At 47.5% G+C, this 23,101-nt stretch overlaps 1 protein-coding gene across 4 annotated transcripts in view; it reads left to right on the forward strand.

The window, feature by feature from the left end:
- Window positions 1-8,031: 8,031 nt before the first annotated feature.
- RP1L1 (RP1 like 1) overlaps window positions 8,032-23,101 on the forward strand; it is a 41,626-nt gene continuing 26,556 nt past the window's right edge. For 3 of the 4 annotated variants that reach the window (XM_037135609.2, XM_037135608.2, XM_037135607.2), the window contains exon 1: window positions 8,032-8,373. The gene's annotated coding sequence lies outside the window, so the exon portion shown is untranslated. The remainder of the gene's footprint in view (window positions 8,374-23,101) is intronic. The other variant, XM_037135613.2, reaches the window with a different exon arrangement.

The raw sequence follows: 23,101 nt of genomic DNA on the forward strand, positions 1-23,101 counted from the left end.
CTCTCCATCTCCTTCCCCCCAGAGTCTGGCCACCTTTCCACTCCCTGATTTGATGAGTTTCACTGCTTCAGATATCTCGCACGTTTGAAATCATGCAGGGCTTATGCCCTGTGACTGGCTTATTTTGCTTAGCACAATGTCTTGAAGACTTGCCCCGTGTACTCTTTTTTTTTTCATTTTCAAAATTTATTTTTTCTATCAGGGTAAAATATGCATAAGATTTTCTTTGTAAACCAGTTCAGTCGGTGGCACGAAGCACATTCCTGCTGTGCAGCTGTCGCGGCACATCACCAGAACTTCCCCACCCTCCACACTGTCCTCCTTAAACACTCCCCAGCTCCTTCCAACCACTGTCCTGCTTCCTGTCTCTCTGAATCTGACTACTCTGGGTATTAATGTAAATGGAATGACACAATATTTTCCCTCTTGTGACTGGCTTCTTTTCTTGGTGGGAGTTTTTGCATATGGGGCATGCTGGGGACAGACTCTGTCTTTTAGATCTTTGGGCCACAAGGGACCACATGGTAGACATGCCAGAGAGATAAGCGTCACTCAGAGATCCTCTGTGCCCCTTAGTGGAAATGTAAAGTATATGTGAATACGAATGCAAAGAAGGGTATTTATGGATGATGGGTAGCTCAAGGGGATGGATCCTGACAGATGCTATTTGTGGTCTGTTCAATATTTATTCTTCTCTAGTCTTTCCATAGAACCTCAGTTTTCCCAAGGACAGCAATGTGCACAGCTGAGAAACATTTCCCTGCTTTTTTTGTAGGTAGGAGTGGTCATGTGACATAGCTCCCAGACAGATTTTCCAGGCTTTAGAACATCCATTTGACCTTTATCTCTCTCTTTCTTCTGATTGGGAATGCAAAAGTGATTGCTGGAGCACCGGCAGTCATATTGCGAGCATGCAAATAAGAATCCAGTCCTGGGATCCTTGATGATAGCCAAAGCCTGTTGCACCAGCCACTGACTACTGACCTCTGCACTTTTTTGTGATAAAAAGAAAAAAAAATCCACATCTTGTTTAAGACACTGCTATTTGGGTTTAGATTTACGTGTAGCTACACTCAGTCTGCCAGTGCTAGAGAGACTGATTTCTGAGGCTCATGTTGGGTCACATCAGGTCAGAAGATGGACCAGGCAGTGAGGGGTTCTTGTTCACAGAAGTAAAGCGATTTGCCAGAACCAGGAAGTGGGGGCGTTTAGGTCGCAGGATATCGCCCCTGGTCACCAGTGCGAGCTGCACGTCCCACTTCCTGTCAGGGCCCTGAGAAAGAGACAGTCGGTCATCTCAGGAGACTTTTCCAGGGCTGGGGAAGGGTGGGAATTCTGCTCACGAAGATAAAAGGAGCCCCATCAAGGACAAATCATCGTGATGAAGCGAGAGTCTACCCTATTGTGGACACTTCACAGCAAACAGATTTAGGCTTTGTGGACTTGCAGCCTGTTAGACAGGTAGGAGCCCTCAGTTTCCCTGGGAAGGAGCCCTGCAGGTGGGGTGAGGAGATATGCTGTTCAGAAGGGTCATTTTCAGGTCACAGTAAATCTCGACATGTTTCCAAGCAATCATTCATTCGTTTACTCATAAAAATGTTTATTGCACATTGAAGACTAGCCAGTCTATTAAAAGCGTGAGCTACAGAGGCACCTGTCACGTCTCCTATGACGTGGCCCCTGACTTCCTCTTCCACCCCATTTCCCAGCACTGCCCCTCACATCTCCTTTCTGCTCTGCTGGACTTCCTATGCCTTGGGGCCCACTCCTCCTTGGGCTTTTGTTCCTTTCCTTGCCTCTGTCTTGAAGGCTCTGTCCCCAGGTACCTGCTTGGCCTGCTCACTTTGCTCAGGCCTTGACTACCAGTTGAATCCCCAGAGATACTTCCCCCATCACTCCTCTACTGTGGCAGCACCTTTTTTTCTCTCTCTATTCCTTCATTCTGCTTCATTTTCCTTCCCAGCACTTATTGCCACTTGCCTGGCAATAAATGCGTTTATTCAAATGAGTGCCACTTGAGTAAATGTGTGTATTTACTGTGTGTTTATTGTCCCTCTCTGGGATGTATGTCCACGAGGGTGAGATGTTTGCTTTGCTCACTGTGGGGTCCCTGGGCCTAAAGGGCATCTGGAGGGCAGCAGAGGCTCTGTGTTTATTTACTAAATGAAAAAACACAGGCCCTCAAGATATGCTCACTCTAGGGAGGAGAGACTGAGTCACAAATGCTCTATCTAATGTATTAACAGTGAGTCATGAGGGGGAGGGTTATAGAAGAAAGAAGGGGCGCCCAATCCAGCTTCCTGGGGGAATGGACACAGACTTTCTGCCTGGGGTCAGTAAAGTATCGACTAGAAGGGGGTGGGGGGAGTGGCAGGACCCTGGGAGTAGGAAAGATGAGCGATGCGGGGCTTCAGGAAAGGCGAGAACAAGGCAGAGGAACCTGGGGTCCAAGGGGGAGGCTGGCACTGGGGAGGGGGTGAGGATCAAAGTCTTGGCTACAGGGGTGTGTTGGAGGCGCTTTAAAGTGGCCTTCCTTATTGGGCTGAGGTAACCCTGACAGCCCTTCCTCACCCCAAAAGTCGCTGATGCCTGTCATGCACGCTGGTCTGGTCATGAAGAAATCGAGGTCAACAGAGGGTGGGAAGGTAGTAACTTGAAAGCCCCTCTGTGAAGGATTGGGGATTTGGCAGCAGTAAGTGAGACTTGGGAGCAAAGAGGTAAACATTTCAGCCCCCCAAATCCCTTCAGAGATGTGGGGAGGGGTGCTGAGTTTTTCATCCATGTGGGGTGGGTTTGGAGTCTGCTTAATTGTTTCTCTTAGAAGAGAGAGAGAGCCCAGCCCGACTTTCACTTCACAGGTGACGTGATGGCTGAGCGTGAGGGGGTGGGATGGGCTTCGGCCGGTGGTGAGCAAAGGTTTGGAAGAGCAGCTGTGGAGAGCAGCCTGGTGACCCATGCAATGATGGCCCTGCATGCCCCCAACCCAAACTGTGGCAACCTTAATTCAGTCAAAGCCTTCACCACACCGAGCGGATGATTTGGTCGAGGTCCACAGCTTCCCTGAGGACCTCTCAGGAGAGGATGCTGTGGCAGGGAGGCCAGAGGCACCAGGAATCAGAAGCCAGCCCGGGAGCCTGGGAGGGGGAAGAAGAGATGGGACTCAGAACGGAAGCCCATGAGAGCACTCTTTGTTTATTTGGCATCTCTAGTGCCTAGAGCAGTATCGGGTGCACCATAAAAATTAGATTAACGTTTGTTAAACCAATGAAAGAAAGAAATTCCCTGCATTATCTCAATTTTGCTGCCTGTGGCCCTGTTGGTCTCCAGTTTACAAGTGGCCAGGCGCTTCAAAACTGAGCCATGGTCCTCCAAGTCCTGCCCTGTTATCTGCTCTGTTACAGTCGAAGAGCTAAGGCATTGGAGAGTGCTGGGAGCAAGGTGGAGAAGACGCATGAGCTGGAAGGACTGTCCTAACTGTGTGACTGCACTTGTCTTATGAGCTGAACTGTGCCCCACCAATTCCCACGTTGAAGCCCTCACCCCCAGGACCTCACAAGGCGACTGCTTTTGGAGATGCAGCCTTTAACGAGGTAATTAAGGTAAAATGAGGTCACATGGTGGGCCCTCATCCAATCTGACTTGTGTCCTTAAAAGATTAGGACACAGACACTAGCAGAGGGAAGGCCATGTGAGGACATCGGGAGAAGACGGCTGTCTGCAAACCAAGGACAGAGGCCTCAGAAGGAACCAGCCCTGCTGACACCTTGGCCTTGGACTTCCAGCTTCCAGAACTGTGAGAATAAATGGATGTTGTTTAAGCCCCCAGTCTGTGGTACTTTGTGATGGCAGCCTTAGTGGACTCATGCGATGTGGACACCAGCCCTTTATGGGTGGGATGGGGTGGGATGCACACAATTACAAGAAGGTTCCTTCCTTTCAAAGAAAGGGAAGGATGCTGTGACTAGGGCAGGGAATTGCTTCCCAGATAAACAATCCATGGGGAAGAAAGTGTTTGTTTGTTTTTTAAATTTCCAGTCTGTGGCAGGTCCGTATGTAAAAGAACACAATAAAATGAATCGTTAGAAAACATTATTCTTGTACCCCTAGTGCTGTCGCTTCTTGGCCATGGAGTGATGACTACTGAGAGCAGGGAGAAGTCAGCAGATGCTGATGACAGAGAAGCTGTCGCATGAGCTGCTGGAGGTGTTTCACAGCCAGAGCCCTGGGATCCAGAGGAAGCATGACATGTACCAGATGGCTGAGCCTGCCCCTCATACTGCCTCAGGCAGGCACAGCCCATGGCTCCTGTGTGTGTGTGTGGGGGGGGGGGGTTGGGGGCAGAGGCTCCAGGAGGAGCCCAGGGCTCTCTATAGCAATAAACAAAGTGAACCACTGCTCCCTGGAAAATACCTGAGGCTAAGGATGTAGTTCATTTTTAAGGGCAGGCGGGACTCACAGGAAGGATGGAGCCATATGTTTATTGCTTGTGAGTCTTCTCTTTGTGGCCTAGAACTTGCTCTCCCTGTTCCATTTCCTTGCAAGAAACTTAGGGCCCATCCAGGCTTCTCTTCCCTTTGCTTAGGGTATAGGAAAGGAAGCACTTTTTGTATTAGAAAAGTTTATTAGGAAATTCTTGTCCTGGACTGTGTACATGTGATACTACTGTTCATTAAAACCAACTGGAGGAAAGAAAAAAGCAAGAAAATATATTAGACATATAAAACACAGGTCAACCACTTCACACTCAGATATTAGCATGAGGTCAAATTGTTATATAAAAGTTTCTAAATGCTTGCTTCCAGCATCTGGCCTTATCTTATTTTGTGCAGGTAACCAGCAGTTGGTGACCTTGCTTCCAGCTGCACTCAGTAACACCAGTGTAAGGCAGTTCCCCTCATTCTGGAAGTCCAGCTGTAGAGGTCACACATATGGCTAACTGTCCAGCTGGGAGTTCCTAGGGGCCTTACAGAGGAGGCCAGCAGGTGGCCTGGCTGCCTGTGGCCAGGAGGCCCTTCTCTGCATTCGGGAGAAGGGAAGTGGGCACTCTTTCCTCCCAGGAGCAGTGGATGATGAAGGGGCAGAGGGAAGAGGAGGATCTAGATGATGACAAGAAGATAAAACAACTCTGTCTGACCACAGCAGCTGTCTTAGATCTGAGGGCAGTCCTCTGGTGGGTTTCCGGCCGAAGCCAATCCAAATTCTATAGCGGGGTGCAGAACGCAGCTGGCTGCACTACACAAGGAAAGGTGGTCCTGGAAAACACACTACAGCAAAGCACCAGCAATTTCTTTCCAGAGGATTTCCTATTCTGCCGCAAGCAGGTGTAGCTTGAACCCTAAGGACCAAAAGCTCAGCTCCTATCATTCCGATCAGAGGTCCCTTGGGACAGTGACTTGGGGAAATTGATATTGGTCGGGAATAGCTACCGTGAGGACTGGGCCTGACCCGGGAATGGTGGAAGCATGGAGGGGTCTCATCGGAGGCCCAGTTCACACTGAGACCATGAAGCTGAAGGAACTTCAGTCCACAGGAAGGACTGAATTACTCCAGCTGCTTCCAAGTCCTGGAGATAGAAGAGAGGCAGGAGGGGGCTGGACTGATTGACAACGGAGTGGCCAAAGCGGTGTCCCATGGGCAGTGGGCTGGTGGCAGGGCAGTCTGGAGACAGGAAGGGGATGTAGGAGGAATCCAAGGAGGGTGACTAGGGTCTGCTGAGAGTGAAAACAGATGGAGTGGGGAGAAGAGCAGGAGAGAAGCTAGAGTGGAAGCCTGTGGTCTGGGACTGACCGTGTACAGTTGAGGTTCCTTGAGCCAAGCACATATGGGCTCAAAAGCCTGGGGAATAGACAGGGGAGTGAGTTGTGGGTTGGGGGTTGTAGACAAAGGGTCTTAAATCATAGGAATCTGAGTGCCGCACAGTAGCTGTTAGCTTATCTGAAATTCCTTTGCATCTTCAGTAGTGGCTATAGTAGGTATATAAAAACATTGAGTTGTGAATCTCTTATTGATTGATACAAAGGTCACTGAGGGCCAGGTGCAAAAGCTCTAGTCATTTAAATAGGTTTTCTGGAGGACGAAGTCTATTGGACCATGCAACTCATGGAGTCATAGACATTTACACACGGTCCCTTCAGAGGTAGGGCAGTCCCAGGTCCAGATTGCCTGGGGCAGTCTCATTGGCTCCTGCTGTCCAGAAGCAGTTGATGGAGCCCTGTCTCACTCCCTGAAGTGTCGTGGATCGGCTGATAAAACGTACGGTCTCTCCACTTAGAGATCACTGGGTGCACTCACTTTGCAGATGTGGGCATCAAACAGCTTTATTTTCCCTTCACTTGCAATGATTTCCATATTCTTTTGGAAAATAAAAAAGCTAGTGAAAAATTTGATGGTCTTTGTGTGCTTATTCATAGATTCAGATGAAGTGGCATTTACTAAATATCAATGAACATTCCGTACTTTGCTGGTGCACAATAAATGTGAGCGCTATGGCACTACCCAAACTCTGCATTTTGCACGAGCAATCCAGGTTTCAGCCTGACTTTGGTGTTTGACAATGTTTATTCTAACTCATTAAAATTACGTGGGCAAGCCCAGGGTGGTGGGTAATTTTAGGTGTCACTTCAACTGGGGTAAGGAGGCCTAGACAGCTGGTGAAACATTATTTCTGAGAGTGTCTGTGAAGATTCTTCTCAAAAAGACCAGCAATCAAATTGGTAGACCAAGTAAAGCAGATCTCTCTCACCAATATGGGTACGCATCATCCGATTTGTCAGGGACCTTGATGGAACAAAAAGGCAGACGTGAAGTGGATTTGCTCTCTCTGTTTGAGCTGAGACCTTCACCTTCTTCTGACCTTGGTTGGACATCAGTGCTTCTGGTTCCTGGGCCTTTGGACACAGACCATGAGTTACATTGACAGCTTCCCTGATTCTTAGGCCTTTGGGCTGGGACTTGAACTACCCCCTGGGTTCTCCTGGGCCTCCACCTGCAGAAGGCAGATTGTGGGGTTTCCCAGCCTCCATAATTGCAGGAGCCAATCTCTCATAATAAATTTCTCTCTCTCTCTATCCATCTATCTATCTATAGCTAGATATCTGTATATATCCTATTGGTTCTGATCGTTTGGACTGAATGGCTGTAACTGGTAGCTAGCAAGACTTGAGTGATTTTGTTGGCAGAATCGATCAGTCATATTGATGTTGAGCATACATTGGCTCAGTTTTTACCTCTTGATGACAATGCAGTTTCAGTCTCAATTGTGTACACAAGTGGCTCTTTAACCTAATTAATTCCCAGTGAGGAAACCACCAGCTTTAGCTCATACAGTTCATCCCTGCCTTTAGGCAACCTTGCACATGAACATGGGTATTCTAAGAAAGAGTAGGTTTCCGCCCTCAGAGAGAGTGGATTTGATGATTCCAGGCTTCAGTAGTTCTGCCAGAGTGTTGCCCACATAAAGCCATATGATCAATTTAGTCTGAAATCAGGAAGGAGGGCCGTCTGAGGAGGAGCCTGGCCGCTGGGCATTGGGAGAGAAAACCGCTGCTGATGGTTTCTCCAGGCCCCTATACACCTAATTCCCGCCTCATGGGATGTCATCAAAAATTGTTTTCTGCTTTATGTGGGGAGATGGCAACCAGCCAGCCAGCCACCTTTTCTCTGCTGTCCCCACTCACAAGTCCCCACTCAGGACTTGTGTTTTGGTGGGACACTCCCTGTGGACTGTCCACCCCTGGCAGCACACCTCCCCCCAACCCCAGCAGCGCACTTCCCCACCAGCACACCCCTGCCAGCACAGACTCCCTGTGGCCCACCCAGGCAGCTGGAATTGGGTGGGAGTCCCTGGGGTGTGGAGGGCTCCCTGTAAGCCCACAGGACTACGCTGAATAGTCCTGAGGACTGTACCCTTGGGCAGAGGGCCAGGAACAACCTGTGTAACCCACTAAGCTAATTACTCTCTCTACAGATGGTGTCCCCCACTAATCCTCTTTGGGTGTATAATAATCCAGCCCTGTTTTGAGAGATGTGAAGTGTCTGGCCTCAGTGCAAATGGCCTGTCTGCTTGGGCTGAGAAGGCAGGGTGGGCTGGAGTTCTGGGCTCTCGAGCCAAGGAGAGTGGCTTTGAAAACCATCCAGAGGAGGGCCACGAGACCTGAGGCTCCTGGAAGTAGGACCAGCTGCAGGGGGAGAGGTGACATTCAAAGCAGCCAGACATCCCTCTTGGATTCAAGGGGGCTCAGGAAGCTGGGCATGTCCTTGCCCTCCCTAGAAGATGGTAAGCCTGTGTCCTGTGGGTCACCCACCTGAAGACTGTCTACTGGTACGGGGAAGTCACAGCCAGCGGGGCGGCATTCCAGCCTGAGACTCTGGGAGGTACGTCTTGAGCAGGATGCTCAATGTGATGCAAGACTCTCCCATCAGTCTGCTGGGCTGTTTGGTGTTAGGTCATGTTCGAACAAGATTCAGCCCTAGATTCAGGCTTCTGCTCGCTAGTTTATGAGATATTAATATTATAGCCTGTCTGGTTCTCCCATTATGCACCTGGAGGGTGAACAATGCATCCAGAGAGGCAGAAGTCCCTCCTGATGACCCTTCTCCATTTCTTGGTGTGGTGGGGATGGGAGAAGGACTCCAGTCCTGCAGGGTGAGACCAGCATGTGAGGGGTTTAGGTTGGGGGTGACATTGGCTTCTGAGAGGATCAAGACTTCGGGGAAAGCTATCAGGGGCTGGGGTGAACATACAGCATGTAATGAGGTCGCTGGCCCCCAGGAATGACCTCGTAGAATTTTTCTCTACTGGCCTGAAGTTTGAGGTCACTGAGCCCATTTCCCCAAAAGAAGAAAAGGAGGCAGCAGAGATTAAGTTATGGGAGGTTAGCAAAGTCAAACTCGGGTCTGCCTCAAACCTCTTCTTCCTTGCTGCTCTTTTTTTGGTTGTTCCTGGGCAAGGCTAATGCCATCTTCCTGCTCAGGGCTGACTGGCCAAGAGGCCAAGGATTGGGGGCAAGTGACTCTCAGAGGGCACACAGCCAGTGAGACCACAGCCATGCCCAGTGTGATTACCAATCACTGTCTCGGTGCCTTGCAAGGTCCTGTACTTTCCATACCCCACTGCCAGCTCACCTCACACTGGGGGCTCCCTCCACAGTGGAGGGAATTCATCCCGTAGTGATGAAGAAGGGGGCAAAGCCACTGCCCCCTAGAGATGTAACCATGGAGGTGGCCCTAGAAGACACTTTGGTCCCCTCCCACAGCCCAGAGTGTACCTCAGACAGCGAGAACCTCCCTTGCTTGGGGCAACCTGCAGAGAAGCATAACCCACATCCCACTCCCTTTACCCTCTGAGACATAGAAATATCATCCAGAAAACCTCTTCTGAATTCTGCTGACCTGGGCCTGCTCTACTAGGCTAACCCTGGGGGAGAGAGGAGAGCTGGCTGCCATCTGCAGCACCTTAGTGCTTATGTATGTTTGTGTATGTGTGTGTCAGAGTGTGTGCCTGCAGGTGTGCATATGCGCGTGGGTGCTGGTATGGGAGTGTGTTGACACACACGCCGGTTAGGGAGACCCGGGGTTGGAGAAACACCACTGCACCTGCAGTCACAGAGCGTAGGCCACTCTGGGTCTGCTCTGCGGGCCTTGGTTTCCCAGGTGGGATGCAAGCAGGTTGGACTGAAGAGGCCATAGCCTCTCTCCAGCGCAATAGCCTATGCGTGCAGTGTTCAGCGGCTTTCTTTGCTCCAAGTTAAATAACCCCAGTCCCTATAACCTTTCCCTGTAAAGCACATTTTCCAATCCTTTAATCATCTTGGTTATTTTCCTCTGAACTCCCTCCAAGATGCCTATGTCATTGGATAAGTATGTTGTATAAATTAGTCAGTAAATCAATCTGTCAACAATATCTCTTGTGCAACCACCCTGTGGCTTGCGGGAGGTACCAGGCTGATACAACCCAACCACACAAGAACCAAAAGTTTTCACTCTGGCTCACATGAAGAGTTCGCCTGACCAGCAGTGGCCCAAGACGCTGGGGTCATGCTGGGAAAACAGGGTTCCTTTCAATGCCATCATCCTCCAAAGATCGGGGCCTTCCCCCAGCATCAGTGTCTGAATGGTTTTAAGTAAACACATAAGGGCGTGTGCTCTGCTCTGTTCGGAGCCCTGTGTGAGGCTCTTTGAGGGTTACAAAAATAAGTGTGATGCAGACCCTGGCCCTCAGGAGGAGAGGCAGGTGCACAAAGTGGAGAGTGGGGGTACAGAAGCAGAGGATCCTGGGTGGGAAACTAACCAATCTCAAGGCTGCAGAGGGGCTGCTGGTGTTAGAGGTGGGCTGCTTTGAGAGGTTTTCACCCAGATGCAGCATGATCAATAATAAAGTGAAGTAGCCAAAAGAATTCAGAATATGGAGGAAACTATTTCTTTGTTTGAGTAATGGTTTCATTGTTCATTAGCTGGGTGGATCTTGGGTGAGTTATTTAAGCTTTCTGAACCCCACGTTCTTTACGAATATCATGGTAGGATTATACCTACCTGGAAGGACTGTTTAAGCTTTGATGATGTCACATTTGTAAGTATCTGGTGCATCATAGATGACTCATATGCATCATCTCTCTTCTCAACAAAAATCGCAGATGAGTTTCAGGAGAGTCCTCAGCTCATGTGGATGGATGGATGGTGTTGACCATCCACTGGTGTGGGTTCTAAGTTCTGTTAGGTGACTCTGTGATGTGCACAATGGTATCGTCTCTGCTTATTGATTCTATTTTCTTTAAGATCGAAGGATAATCTATTATCTATGGTATAGTGTATGCTTCATGATTGTATTAGTCTTAGATCAACAGCTATGATTTTGTCTCTTGACTTTTATCTTCATGATTGGCCTTTTTCAGCTTAGCTTCCGTTTTCCATATTAGAAAGAGCACTTGGCCCTTGATTGGACCTCTGGCTAATGCGACAGGGTAACTTTGGAGAAGTCACTGCAGAGCCAATTTGGTGCACAGCAAACTCTTCTCAAATGAGAGTCTGTATCAGAATCATCTGGGAGTATTACTGAGGTACAGACTATTGGAACCCACCCCAGAGTTTCTGATTCAGTGAGTCTGGGTGGGGCCCAGTAATTTGCATTTCTAAGAAGCTCCCAGGTGATGCTGAGGCCGTGGGTTCTGCACCGTGAGAACTGCTGGTGTAGGAGGACCAGCCCTGGAGCTTCCTGGAGCTCAACCAAGTGAGTGGACCTCTGAGTCTGCTGTTTCTTTTGCAAGCCTCTGCCTTACAGATTAGATTCAAAGGTAATAATTAAATACAGTATGATGTAGAAAGCACTTTGGATAATATAAAACACAATATAGCTATTAATAGCTTAATACTGTCCAGTTTTATAGGTAAATTTACCTATAAAATGGGGGTAAAGATAGTAATTTTTATAAAGATTAAGTGAGATGGTCTATATAAAAGTGTGAATTATGCGTGCAATATGTGAAATATGAAGAACTATAGAGTCTTATTCTTATCACTTCCCTGAGCCTCAATTTCCTCTTCCACAACATGACAGGGTGGCCAATGGGCTCACCTCATGTGCCCCTCTCAGTCAGGTGGCAGTTCACGATTCCAAATGTGAATGCAAGTTTGTATTTCACACACTACTGTTGCTGCTCTGTGTCCTGTTGGCCCTTTTGGTCAAAGCTGCATGTCAGATCACTTCTGTTAGATTGCCTCAGGCTGCAAGAAACAGAATTCCCAGCTAAAAGTAGCTCTGAGTTATGGGGTTTGTCTCCTCTAACAGGTCTAGAGGCAGGCTGGTTTCAGGGCTGTTTAACTCAATGGCTTGACCAAGTTCAGATTCTGGAATTCTCTTGACTTTCTCCTCATGGTCACAAGGTGGCTGCAGCAGTGCCAAGCATCACATCCACATATGACAATAGTCAAAAGCAGGAAGAGATGAATTTCTCATTTGTATTCCTTTTAATGGATAAAAATACTTTCTTAAAGGAACTTGTTGACCAGTGTTGTATCATATGCTCTATGACAAGGGAAATGGAATTACATGATTGTGTTAGACTAATCAATATTCAACCTCTATGGCCTCTATGGGGAAGAGTCCCAAGAAACACAAGGTCACCCAATCAAACCTCTGACAGCAAGTGAGACAGCGGTGCAGGCATGTCCATACAGAGGGTGGGGGAGACCAGCAGAGGAATCCCATCAATAAGGGCTTTACTTATATATCAACTCTCCAACGTTGTGAGATCTTCCTGTAGCTGGGAGCACAGCTAGAAGGGGACCCCAGCAGAATCTTGAAAAGCTGTTTAAATTAGTATTTGTGAACCCTTTGCAAGAGAAACTGAGCTCTCTAGGAAAATCCAATCCCCTGTCCTGGCAAGGCAGGTCTACAAGATCAGGGCAAGACCACAGTGTAGAGGACTCAGAGGCCACAGGATTTTTCCCAGGCAAAGTGCTTAACCCTGAACAAAAACCAACAACACAGCGTGACTCTTGTGTGTGGCGTTTCCTTCTGAATCCAGCATAGTGCCAGAACCCCAGCAGGTGCCTGACAAATACCCACGTTTTTCTAAAGAAAGAAGCTCTCACTGCCATGACCGAAGGAGCAAGTGAGCAAGTGAGGATGAGGAGACTGAGGGAAAGCAAGGAAGGCTTTTGCAGCAGCACAGGTTTTGCTGGCGATCTCAGAAATCTGTCTGTGGGTTGTTGCAACCTCATTCTTCCTCCTCTGTCAGACCCTTGTGAACCCACTCAGGGGTTTTCTAAGGGAAGGGAAGAGCCCTGAGTTGTGGTTTTTTTTTCTTCCTGAGGAGCAAGTTCCAGTCTAGGCTCAGGGATAGCCACCAAGTTTGAAAAGAAGTGGGGCGGGGAGAGGAGGGGATGGCCGTGGCCTCACTGTCCCAAGTACCCACAGGGTGGTGATGGCAGCACAACAATGTGAATGTACCCAATGCCACCGAACTCTACACTTAACAGTGCTTAAGATGGCAAATGTATGTTATATGCAGTGCCCCTCAGTTAAAAAGAAAAACAGCAACAGCAATGAAGCACACTGTCAGCTGTCACAGGTTGGGTTCCCCAGAAAGCAGTCCCCAAGTGGGAGGTCAGGGTGTGAAAGGTTATTAGGGGTGCCCGTGGGCCCAGTCCCTGCAGAGGGAAGAGAAAGGAGCCGGACCAGCAGAGCAGAAGCCCAGCCACCCTGTTGTTTCAGGGGAGACTCAGCCAATTTCACAGGGAGCTCCGAAGGTGGGACAGCTCTTCACTGTTGTCCCAACTTAGGGCAAGGTGACCAGGCCGCTATAGTTGGGCCTGGAGTTGTTGGATGTGCACTGCCTTGCAAGAGTGTGGCCTTGGGGGCAAGGCTGCCTTCTGCTGAAGCAATCCTGGGGGCAGCAGGGTTGGGGGACAGCTGAGGGCTGCCACCTGAGATAAATGGGTACAAAGTGCATAAGAACAGAGGCACACGAGGGGGGCCATCAATGTCCGCTCTTTAGTCTCCACTTCGACAGTGGCAGCCCTCTCTGAGGAGAGCAGCATCTCCTCGTTTTGCATGTAAGGCACTGAACACTAAAGCCACTCGCTGGCCACACAGCTAGTAGTAGATGAGCTGGTTGAGAGCTCTAACCTTCCTGCCTGAATCCAGGCCTCTATCCACACTTGCCACCCTTAAGTATGGGCAACAGAGGCTCTGCCTTGGGTCCTGGACATCAGAGGGGCTGGCTCTGGCCCTCCTCCATCCACATCCCTCCCTAGGGGTTAAGAAGTACAGAAAGGTATGGGATGTCCCCCACCCAAAGCTCATATCTTTCCCTCTCTTCTTATCAACCCACTGGGGACCCAGAATTTCCTGGGAGGTTCTAAGACCTGTAACAACTCTTCTCTTTGTCCACCGTCCCTGATAAGGTATGCAAAGTCCTTCAGCGGCTCAGAAATGAAAGGCGGGGTCTTAACATAACAGAAACCAGCACTGGTGTCCACACTCCAGCTTTGAACCCAGCTTCACTCCTGAGCTGCTCCTTGCCTGGAGGTAGTTTCAATCTCTGAACCTCCATCTCCTCCATCATAACATGGAGAGGATGACAGTGGGTCCTGCGTGTGTGGGGGGAGCAGGCTGGCAGGGACCACAGCCCCCACACAGTGCTGATGTTCTGAGATGGTCATCACCATGGGCTCTCAGCAACATCCTCTGGTCCGATGCCCATGATGCTGTTTGCATTGCACCTTCTGCTTTTCCTGATACGGTGTGGTCCTTGCCTGTCTCCCAGACCAGCCACTAAGTTCTGGGCTCAGTCTGTGCCTGCTGATTGAGGGAATGAAGATGGAGCAGCTCAGAGGGCATCGCAGGAGCCAGGGCTTCCTGAGTAAGGCAAAGGGCAAGCACGGGGAGGAGAAAGCCAGTGTCAGCAAGGGCCGCCCACGTGCACAGTGTGGAGTCCGAGTCCACTGGTGGCCCATGTACCAAGGGACCTGTCCTCCAACTGGCCTGGTTGTGACATGGGGCTGCACTTCCTGCAGGACGGGAAATAGTCTGCGGGGAGTATCTCTGAGCACCCCCAGAGCCCATCATTTCCAGATGCCCCATTGTACAGTTGGGAATGAGGAGACCTAGGAAGTGGGAGCCGAAGGCTCAAGGTCACAGAACTTCTTCCCTGCCTGGAGGCCTTTCTTGGCAGGATATATCCAGCCTAGGATGCGTTAGCTGTGGTTCTCCAACCTGGCTGGGTTTCTGAGTCACCAGCAGCCATAGCTCCTCCCCGTCCCCCACTACAGAGGTTCGCATTCAGTCTTGTGGCGTTGGCAAAATCTGTGACATCAATCAAAACCTTGTAGTTGGCATATACTAGGTGTTGAAGACTGATGTTTGGGAACCATTGGCTGGGAGATCTTTACGGAAATTAATTGAAGATTTCACTCTTTTTTTTTTTAAAGATTTTATTTATTTATCTTTAGAAGGGAAGGGGGGAAGGAGGGAGGGAGAGAAACATCAATATATGGTTGCCTTTTGTGTGTCCCCTACTGGGAACTGGCCTGCAGGGAACCGGCCTGCAACCCAGGCATGTGCCCTGACTGGGAATTGAACCGCGATCGTGTGGTTTGCAGGCCTGCGCTCAATCCACTGAGCTACACCAGCCAGGGCAGATTTCACTCTTTTTAAATTATTTATTTTTATATTTATTTATTTACTTTCTTATTATATTTATTTATTCTCTCATTCCCACAAGAATCTGAAGAATTATAAAAAGCCAAGAGAGCACTGGATGGGGTCACTTGATGTAAAAATTGAACAATGTAAAGATAAATGGTCATTAGCACAAAAATTGGCCGACTGGTTGTTACACAAGCTAATTAATGCCCTGGCTGAACTTTTCCTCTTTGCTGGAGATAACAGCCCCATATTTACACAGAGTGCTAGTTCAGTACGGAGCAGGGAGCAGGCTCAGGTGGGTCCTCACATGCAGCTGGGTTCAGAATTGCTGCTCTGGTATCTACAGAGCTCCCCCTAGTCACAGGCTTCATGACATCCTTTGGGCAAGCCAGTAAAAGAGGTGGAGATTTTTTAATTTGATTGGTGAAAAATGATGGACTGAGGCCCAGACTGGTGAGTGGACCAGCCAAAAGCTAGAGAGGGAAAGGGCTGCCTGTGTGTCTCTGTTCGAGATGAGGTAGCCCCATTGGAGGAGACGCTCAGTGGTCACGGCTCTCCACGTGGTGGAGAACAGGGGTGAGTCAGCCCCCTGTGGACTTGCGCGCACCTGCAAAGGGCAGGGGTGTGGCAGGGGTGGGTGGGAGTGCCGTGGGCTGCCCCACTCCGGGAGCTGCAATTCAGAAGGTCACTGGTTTCCTGCAGAAGCATCACACACTTCCAAGATCAACAGGCTCTTTAGGGGCCACCTTGTCTGGATTCTTCATTCTTTGAAGAAGAAATCAGAGTCCAGAGCAGGGGTGTGAAGTCCCTGAGTTGTCACGGCTCAGTGAGACAGCATCTAGCCACCTGGCCCCAATCCTGAGCACTTCCTGCGATGCTGTTGCCTGGTCCGTGAATGGAGCCCGGGACCTGCTGGAGAAGAGAGCCTGGGAGCAGCTGCAAGCTTCCCCAGGGTGCAGAATTAGGCTGGGTGCTCTCAGGACCCAACAGGCCCTCCTCACATCTCAAACTACTTCCCTTGCAATATACCTCCTTGCCGACAGATGCTAGAAGGTTCTGCTGCCCTCCATGACCACCACCCACTCTCCTTCTGCCCACCCCTGGCCCTGTTTTCCAGAATGACACAAACTGTACCCAGTTTTATTGCTTCATCTTGTAAATCAGTTTCTTGTAACATTCTAGCTGTTTCCATTCTCTGAATTTCCACGGACCTATCAACATGTTTCTGGAACTGGGTGCTCTGCCACATAGCACCACCATCCCAGGTGAGAAGTGGCTGCAGGCCCCCGGGGGAGGAAGGACTGTTTTTCCAGCGCCCACATCAGGTTGTAGGTGGAACTAGCATCTCCTCTTTCCTGGTGCCGGCACTGTCTTTCCTCTCCCAGTCAGGAAATACCACATTCCAGCTTTTTCCAGACTGTCACCTAGAAAAAGGGACAGATGGAAAGACAATGTTGATGTTTTTCTAGGACATTACTATATGCGTAAATGCTTTCCCCGCTTTCTGAGAATGTGTCTCTCAACACCGATCCCCAAGTCTCACAGCAAGCCCCCCACAGAGTGGCCATGCCTATGGAAAAAGTCAGGTTAGAAGCCATAGGAAGGGGAGGATCTAGCGTGAGCACTCGCTGTGTCTGGGCATCATCAAACACATGCTCTCGTGTAGATCTTGGGGTCGATTTTATTTTCTTTTTCAGATGAGCAGACTGAGGCTTGAGGACCTTAGTTAATATACCCAAATTACATAACTACTAAGGGGGAGAAAAGCCAAAATTTGACTGCACATGGCATCTCTCAGCTTCACTGTGCTTTGATTGAAGCTCTGGAAAAAAAAAGAAAAGAAAAAGAAAAATGAAAGACGAAGAACTTGCCAGAATTTCCTCTTAAAAACGAATTTTTTGTACTTTTTAAAAGTCGGCCATAGTTTTTCTAGAGCAGATGTTCTCTTGCTTATGCCTCCTAAGGGCACTCCTCTTTCTTCTTAGCTTTCACTCACCTTATTGGGCACCTGGCTTAGCAGACCCCGGGTGCAGACCAGCCTTGTGTGGCCCAGAGGCGCCTGGGCTACCTGCTGGCCCTTCTGGGCACGCTGTCAGAGTCTGAGAACCACTGTGCTGACATTTGAAAAATACTTTTCCAAAAACCAGATCTTTACTAAAACCTCCCTAAAAAGAAGTAATTTCATGGCAAAACCACCAACAGAACTTCTTCATCAATCTTTTCTCCCCAAATTTTCCTAGAAGCTTTTCAAAATTTTTCTCTCTGGATCTTCACCAATACATTCAATATTCTCTCTTCTTTTCCCTCACTTTCAACTTCTTAATTATTTCTGTTCCTTTTTAAATTTCTCGAGGGCTTTCTAACATAGATAAATCTAGGATTTGTCTGTTCCTTCCATTCTGCAAACTTACTCTCTACCCCTGAAGCACAACCAAACCCCAGGCTGACAAATTACCTTTCTTCTCTCTGTGTGGGGGGTGGGGATGGGGGGATGGTAGGCACTGTCTGGGAGATGAGCAGAGAAGTATACTGGATTCCACTGTGGTGGCAAAATGGCGTCTGTGGTGCCAGCCATCATGTACATATTCCAGGCAGCTGGAAGGAGAAAAGTGCAAGAGGAAAGGGTTTTTAGCAACTTTGAAAGAGATTTCCTAGAAGCCCCTCCAAATAACTTCTGCTTAAAATTCATTGGTTATCTGGATGTGAAAAAAAATTGGGGAAATGTAATTTTATTTACTGGATATATTGCAGCTCTCAATAAATAGGATTTCTATGAGCAAGAGAAAAATAAAGGGACAATGGATATTAATAGTCCCTGCCACACATGGTAAATAAAATTAGTAAATAATAATTTTTGTCTTTGTCACTCTTGGGACTCTTTTTAGACCTCTACAAAAAAAAATTAAACCTTTTATTTTGAGATAATTGTAGATTTATATGCAGGTGTAAAAAATGACATAGAGAGATCTCCTGCACTCTTTATCCGATTTCCCCCAATCGTGACATCTCATAAAACTGGAGTGCAATATCACAACCGAAATATTGACATTGATCAGTCACGGTACAGAACGCATTCATCACCACAGGGGTCCCTCATTCTGCCCTTTTATAGCCACACCCACTTCCTTCCTTCACCGAGGTATCAGTCATCCATTCTCCATTTCCATAGATTTGACATTTCAAGGGTGTTATATAGATGTATCATAGAGCAAGCAACGTTTTGCATCATCATTTGTTGTGTGCATGAATACTTTGCTCCTTTTTTATTGCTGAGTAGTATTCCATTGTAAGGATGGACCATAGTTTGTTTAACTGTTCAGTCATTGAAGGACATATGGGTTATTTCCAGTCTTTGGCCATCACAAATAAACTTGTGCACAGGTTTTCGCATGAACCTAAATTTTCATATCTCTGGGATAAATGTCCAAGAGAACAACTGCTGGGTCACATGGTAGTTATATGTTTAGTTGGTAAGAAACTTCCAAACTGTTTTTTTTTAATATTTTATTTTTTAATTTTTTAAAGATTTTATTTATTTATCTGAAGAGGGGAAGGGAAGGAGAGAAGAATAGAAATATCAATGTATGGTTGCCTCTCATGTGTCCCCCGCTGAGAACTGGCCTGCAACCCAGGCATGCGCCCTGACTGGGAATTGAACTGCTATCCTTTGGTTCACTGGCCCGCACTCAATCCACTGAGCTACACCAGCCAGGGCCCAAACTTTTTTTTGAAGTGACTGTACTGTTTTATATTCCCACCAGCAGTGTGTGAGTGGCCCAGCTTCTCTATATCCTTGCCGGCCTTTAATGGGGTCAGTCACAATTTTTTTATTTTAGTCATCCTGATGGGTAGGTAGAGATAGCTCATTGTGATTTCATTTGCATTTGCCAATGGCTAATGCTGTTAAACATCTTTTCGCCTGCTTATTTCTCATTCATATCTCATCTTCAGTGAAGTGTCTGCTCATGACTTTTGCCCATTTTCCCACTGCTGCGTCTCGAGACATCACTAAGTATTCTAGATACCAATTCTTTGTTGGACATATGGTTTGTCATTTTTCTCTTCCATTCTGTAGCTTGTCCTACCATTCTCTTAACAGGGTCTTTTGTAGAACAAATGTTTTAGATTTGATAAGGTTCAATTTAATCAAGTTTTCTTTTCCCAGATCATGAGTTTGAGTCTAAGAACCTTTAAGTAGCCCTAGATCCTGACAGTTTTCTATGCTTTTTTCTAAAAGTTTATTTTTTTAATGTTTTACAGTTAAGTCTGTGATTCACTTTGCATTTATTTTGTAGAAGATAAGAAGTTAAGGATAATTTTTTTGACTATGGATGTCCAATTGCTCCAGTACCTTTTATTGAGAAAGCTTTCTTTTTTTATTTTGCATCTTTGTCAAAAATCAGTTGAACATATTTCTGTGAGTTTATTTGGGGGGGTTATTTTGTTTTATATTCATATGTGTCCATGCCTCCAACAATTCATTTTTGGGCTTTTAAAAGAAAATTGTTTCTACCACTTAGAGTAATATAGTACATTATAGAATATTGAAAATATACTGAAAAGATTTTTTTTAATTACCCACAGGTACCATCATTAAAAAAACAGAATTATAAACACTTTGGAATGTTTTATCCATACATTTTTTAATTTTAATTTTTAAAAATATTTTATTTTCTTATTTTTAAAAAGAGGGAAGGGAAGGAGAAAGAGAGGGGGAGAAACATCGATGTGTGGTTGCCTCTTGCACACACCCCGAAAGGGGACAGAACTCTCAACCCAGGCATGTGCCCTGACTGGAAATCGAACCGGCAGCCCTTTGGTTTGCAGGGCCACACTCAATCCACTGAGCCACACTAACCCAGGCACATGCATATTCTTTAAAATGTGTCCTTTTCCTTTGTTGTTCTCATGTTTATACGGTGTATTAGTATGGATAAGCTAGGTAAGGCTACGGTGGCAAATCTCAGTGGCTTAACCTGACAGAAATTTACTTCTCATTTGCGCAGGATCATTGGTAATCCAGGCCTCCCACTGCGGCTATTGTCCTACAGGTGGTGACTCAGGCATCCAAGCTGCTGTAATTGACTGCTGTGCTAGCCTGAGACATCCACATTCTCTGCCTCAGCATAGTGATGACAGGTGTCACGTCTGCTCACATTTCATTGGCTAGAACTGGTCACGTGGCCCCCTCCCTGTAGGGAACAGAAAGTGTGGTCAGGTACCAGGAAGAAGGAATAGAGCACAGGATAGAACATACGGCCTTGCATTGGCTCCATATTGAGTGAAAAATGTTGTATTTTATTTTATAGGGTAACATAACAATTACTTCTGCAAAAAAATTTTAGAATGATTTACAGCCTAGAAGAAAAATTTTGGCATTTGAAAAAATAAATCTGTCATCTAGAAAGTTGATTTACATAAAATGGCTCATTCTCAAACCATCTGAGCTATAGGAAGCCTCACTGTGGGAACAGCATCATTGCCGAGACGAAAAGGACTGAGTGGAGCACTGGTGTCATGCAGCTGTACTTCCTGGGCTAGTTTGCAGCTCCTGGCAACCTCACCCTAAAGTCTTCCAGTTCGCATGCTGTCTTTCCTATGGCCCGCCTCATTTCAGGGTAGCTTTGTTGTGTTTTTAACTAGAATAAAGTAAAACCAAAAGACCAATAAGGAAAAGACCCAGACCATTTAGCACCCTGAAGTAAATACACCACATGTGACATTCTACCAACACCGTCCCCTAAGAGGAGAAAAATGCTTTTCACTCTGCCTTTGCCCAGTTAAATGCCATTCGTCTTTCGGATTGTTGTGTGAGGATACCTTGACACATTGGTAGTCTAAGTCAGTTCAAGTAAGCTTTTCTTAGGGTCGTGAAACAGAAATGGTCATGCTAAGATGCACAGTTTATTAAATAAATGGAAAATATCAGTGGGAAGCAAAGGGAAAGAGGTGGATGGGTGAACACAACTGCATTACCTGAATCCTAGGTTACACAGTGGCCATGGCCATGTTCTCTCTCTCTCTCTTTCCCCCTCTCCCACCCCTTCCCACTCCTCTCTCTTTCTTATATTACCTTTCCTCCTGCGGATGGGGTTACAAAGACCAGAACTAACGGTGAGCAAAGGGCCTCTGCAGACAAAAATGCGTGCTTGCTCTGTCATGAGCACAGGTGAGAGCAGCTGGCCCCAGCTGCCCAGCTGTGGCTCCTCCATTAATCTGTTGAGCAGCTAATGGGTTTATTTGTGTCTTTCTGTCTGGTCAGCCCCCTTATTTGTCCTCAGCTGTGGTCCTAACAATTCCAACCCTCAAACAATCTGAGTAGGAATTCTTATGAGTTTGTAAGAAAAAAATATCAAAGGAATGAATTATTGCAATTCTTTCTTTAACTTTCTTCCTCTGTGATACACTCAAATTCCTGTTGAAGTCGCCAGCATCCATGGAAAGTTCCTACTCCATCCTCCCCAAGTGCCTGTGGATAAATGGAAGTGTGTTGGCATGCATACTTAATTTGCATAGGACAAGTTTAGCTGTATTTAATCCACATAAGGCATACCTGAAACCGACAAAATATTACAAAGCAGGTATTTTCCAATTGTTCTTTCCCATTGTGGATTTAGGGCATGTTCCCTGGCTCTGTGTCTGTACCTCTTAGGTTGCTCTGTCCTCTCAGGCCACATCATCTCCAGGAGTGGGTGCCATTGCCACTCTGCAGAGGGCACCGGCCTGGGGCTGCCGACGAGAGGGTGGGGCCATCGTAAGAACTAGTTCCTTATCAGGAGGATACAGAGCCCTGAAAATCCCCCCACCCCCGGAGCCTGTGTTTCCTTTTGGATCTCTGAGCATCTTTTGATCTTGAAACTAAATCCATTTTTCCTCTCTCTCTTCCTATTTCCCCCCTCTCTTTCCCCTCCTGTCTCAACCAATTTAGGGAAATAAGAGCCTATGTGGGAGATAAGTTCCCACAAATAACAGCTGCATTAACTCCTTCCTTGCAGGAAAGCATAGCCAAGTCATAATTAACTGGAACATCTCGTATGTATCAATGGGGTTGCTTAACTACAGGGGACATTCTTTTGACTATATTTTTTATTGATATGTGTATTACTCTATTTATTGCCAAAAAGACCTAGGAGAGTCCTCTGGTCACCATGTAACATCACACACAGTAAGTACTCATCTTAAATTTATCATCCAGTTGGATTGATTTCAGCATATTAGATAAAGAGCTCCACTCCAGGGCAAGAGGACCCTGTCCCTCAGCAGATTCTGTGACAAGCTGCAGGGCTGGGGACTATGAAGCTGATGCTCCCTGAGTGTGTGAGCACTGAGTCTGGGTCCTGAAATCTGACCTAGAAGGTTCTACTCTCTCCTTACCTGCTCCATGGGCCTTTCTCCTCTCTGGGTCTCAAGGTCTTATGCACTAAAATGTTCTGTCTCGGTTACAAGGTTGCCATGGGGTCAGCTGAGAGTAGGTGAAGGAGCTTTGTATTCTTCAAAGAGCTCCCCCAAACAGGGCCTTTGTCACAGCCTCAGGTCCCACAGCTGGGTTAGCTTGTAAGCTGTTTCCAGGGTCTGTGCAGACAGGCTGCCCCTCGCCCTGCTCACTCTGACTCCCCTGGCAGCTTCCTGAGGGACATCTGTGCCCAGCCAGCCTCAGTGGCAGCAAGGGTGAGCTGGTTCCGACCTGCTGCAGCATCAGGCCCAGCTCTGAATCACCCAATCCCAACCAAGAGCATTTCTGATTGCTTGACCGCTGACCTCCTGCAGCTGGATTATCAGATGTGGCTTTGGGGAATAGGCTTGTTTATAATGCCAGAGACAAAGGGAGGAAACACAGAGCAGTTAAAACAACAGTCCTTCCTGTTGCTCCAGCGCCTTTCATCCAAGGAGGTCATTTTGAAGCAGCTCCTGGGGATGGCGGGTCCCTGAAATGCCATTCCAGGGGGAAGAGGAAGA

The sequence above is a fragment of the Artibeus jamaicensis genome, unplaced genomic scaffold (assembly GCF_021234435.1).
Source record: "Artibeus jamaicensis isolate MK-2021 breed Jamaican fruit bat unplaced genomic scaffold, CSHL_Jam_final scaffold_537, whole genome shotgun sequence".
Taxonomy (NCBI): domain Eukaryota; kingdom Metazoa; phylum Chordata; class Mammalia; order Chiroptera; family Phyllostomidae; genus Artibeus; species Artibeus jamaicensis.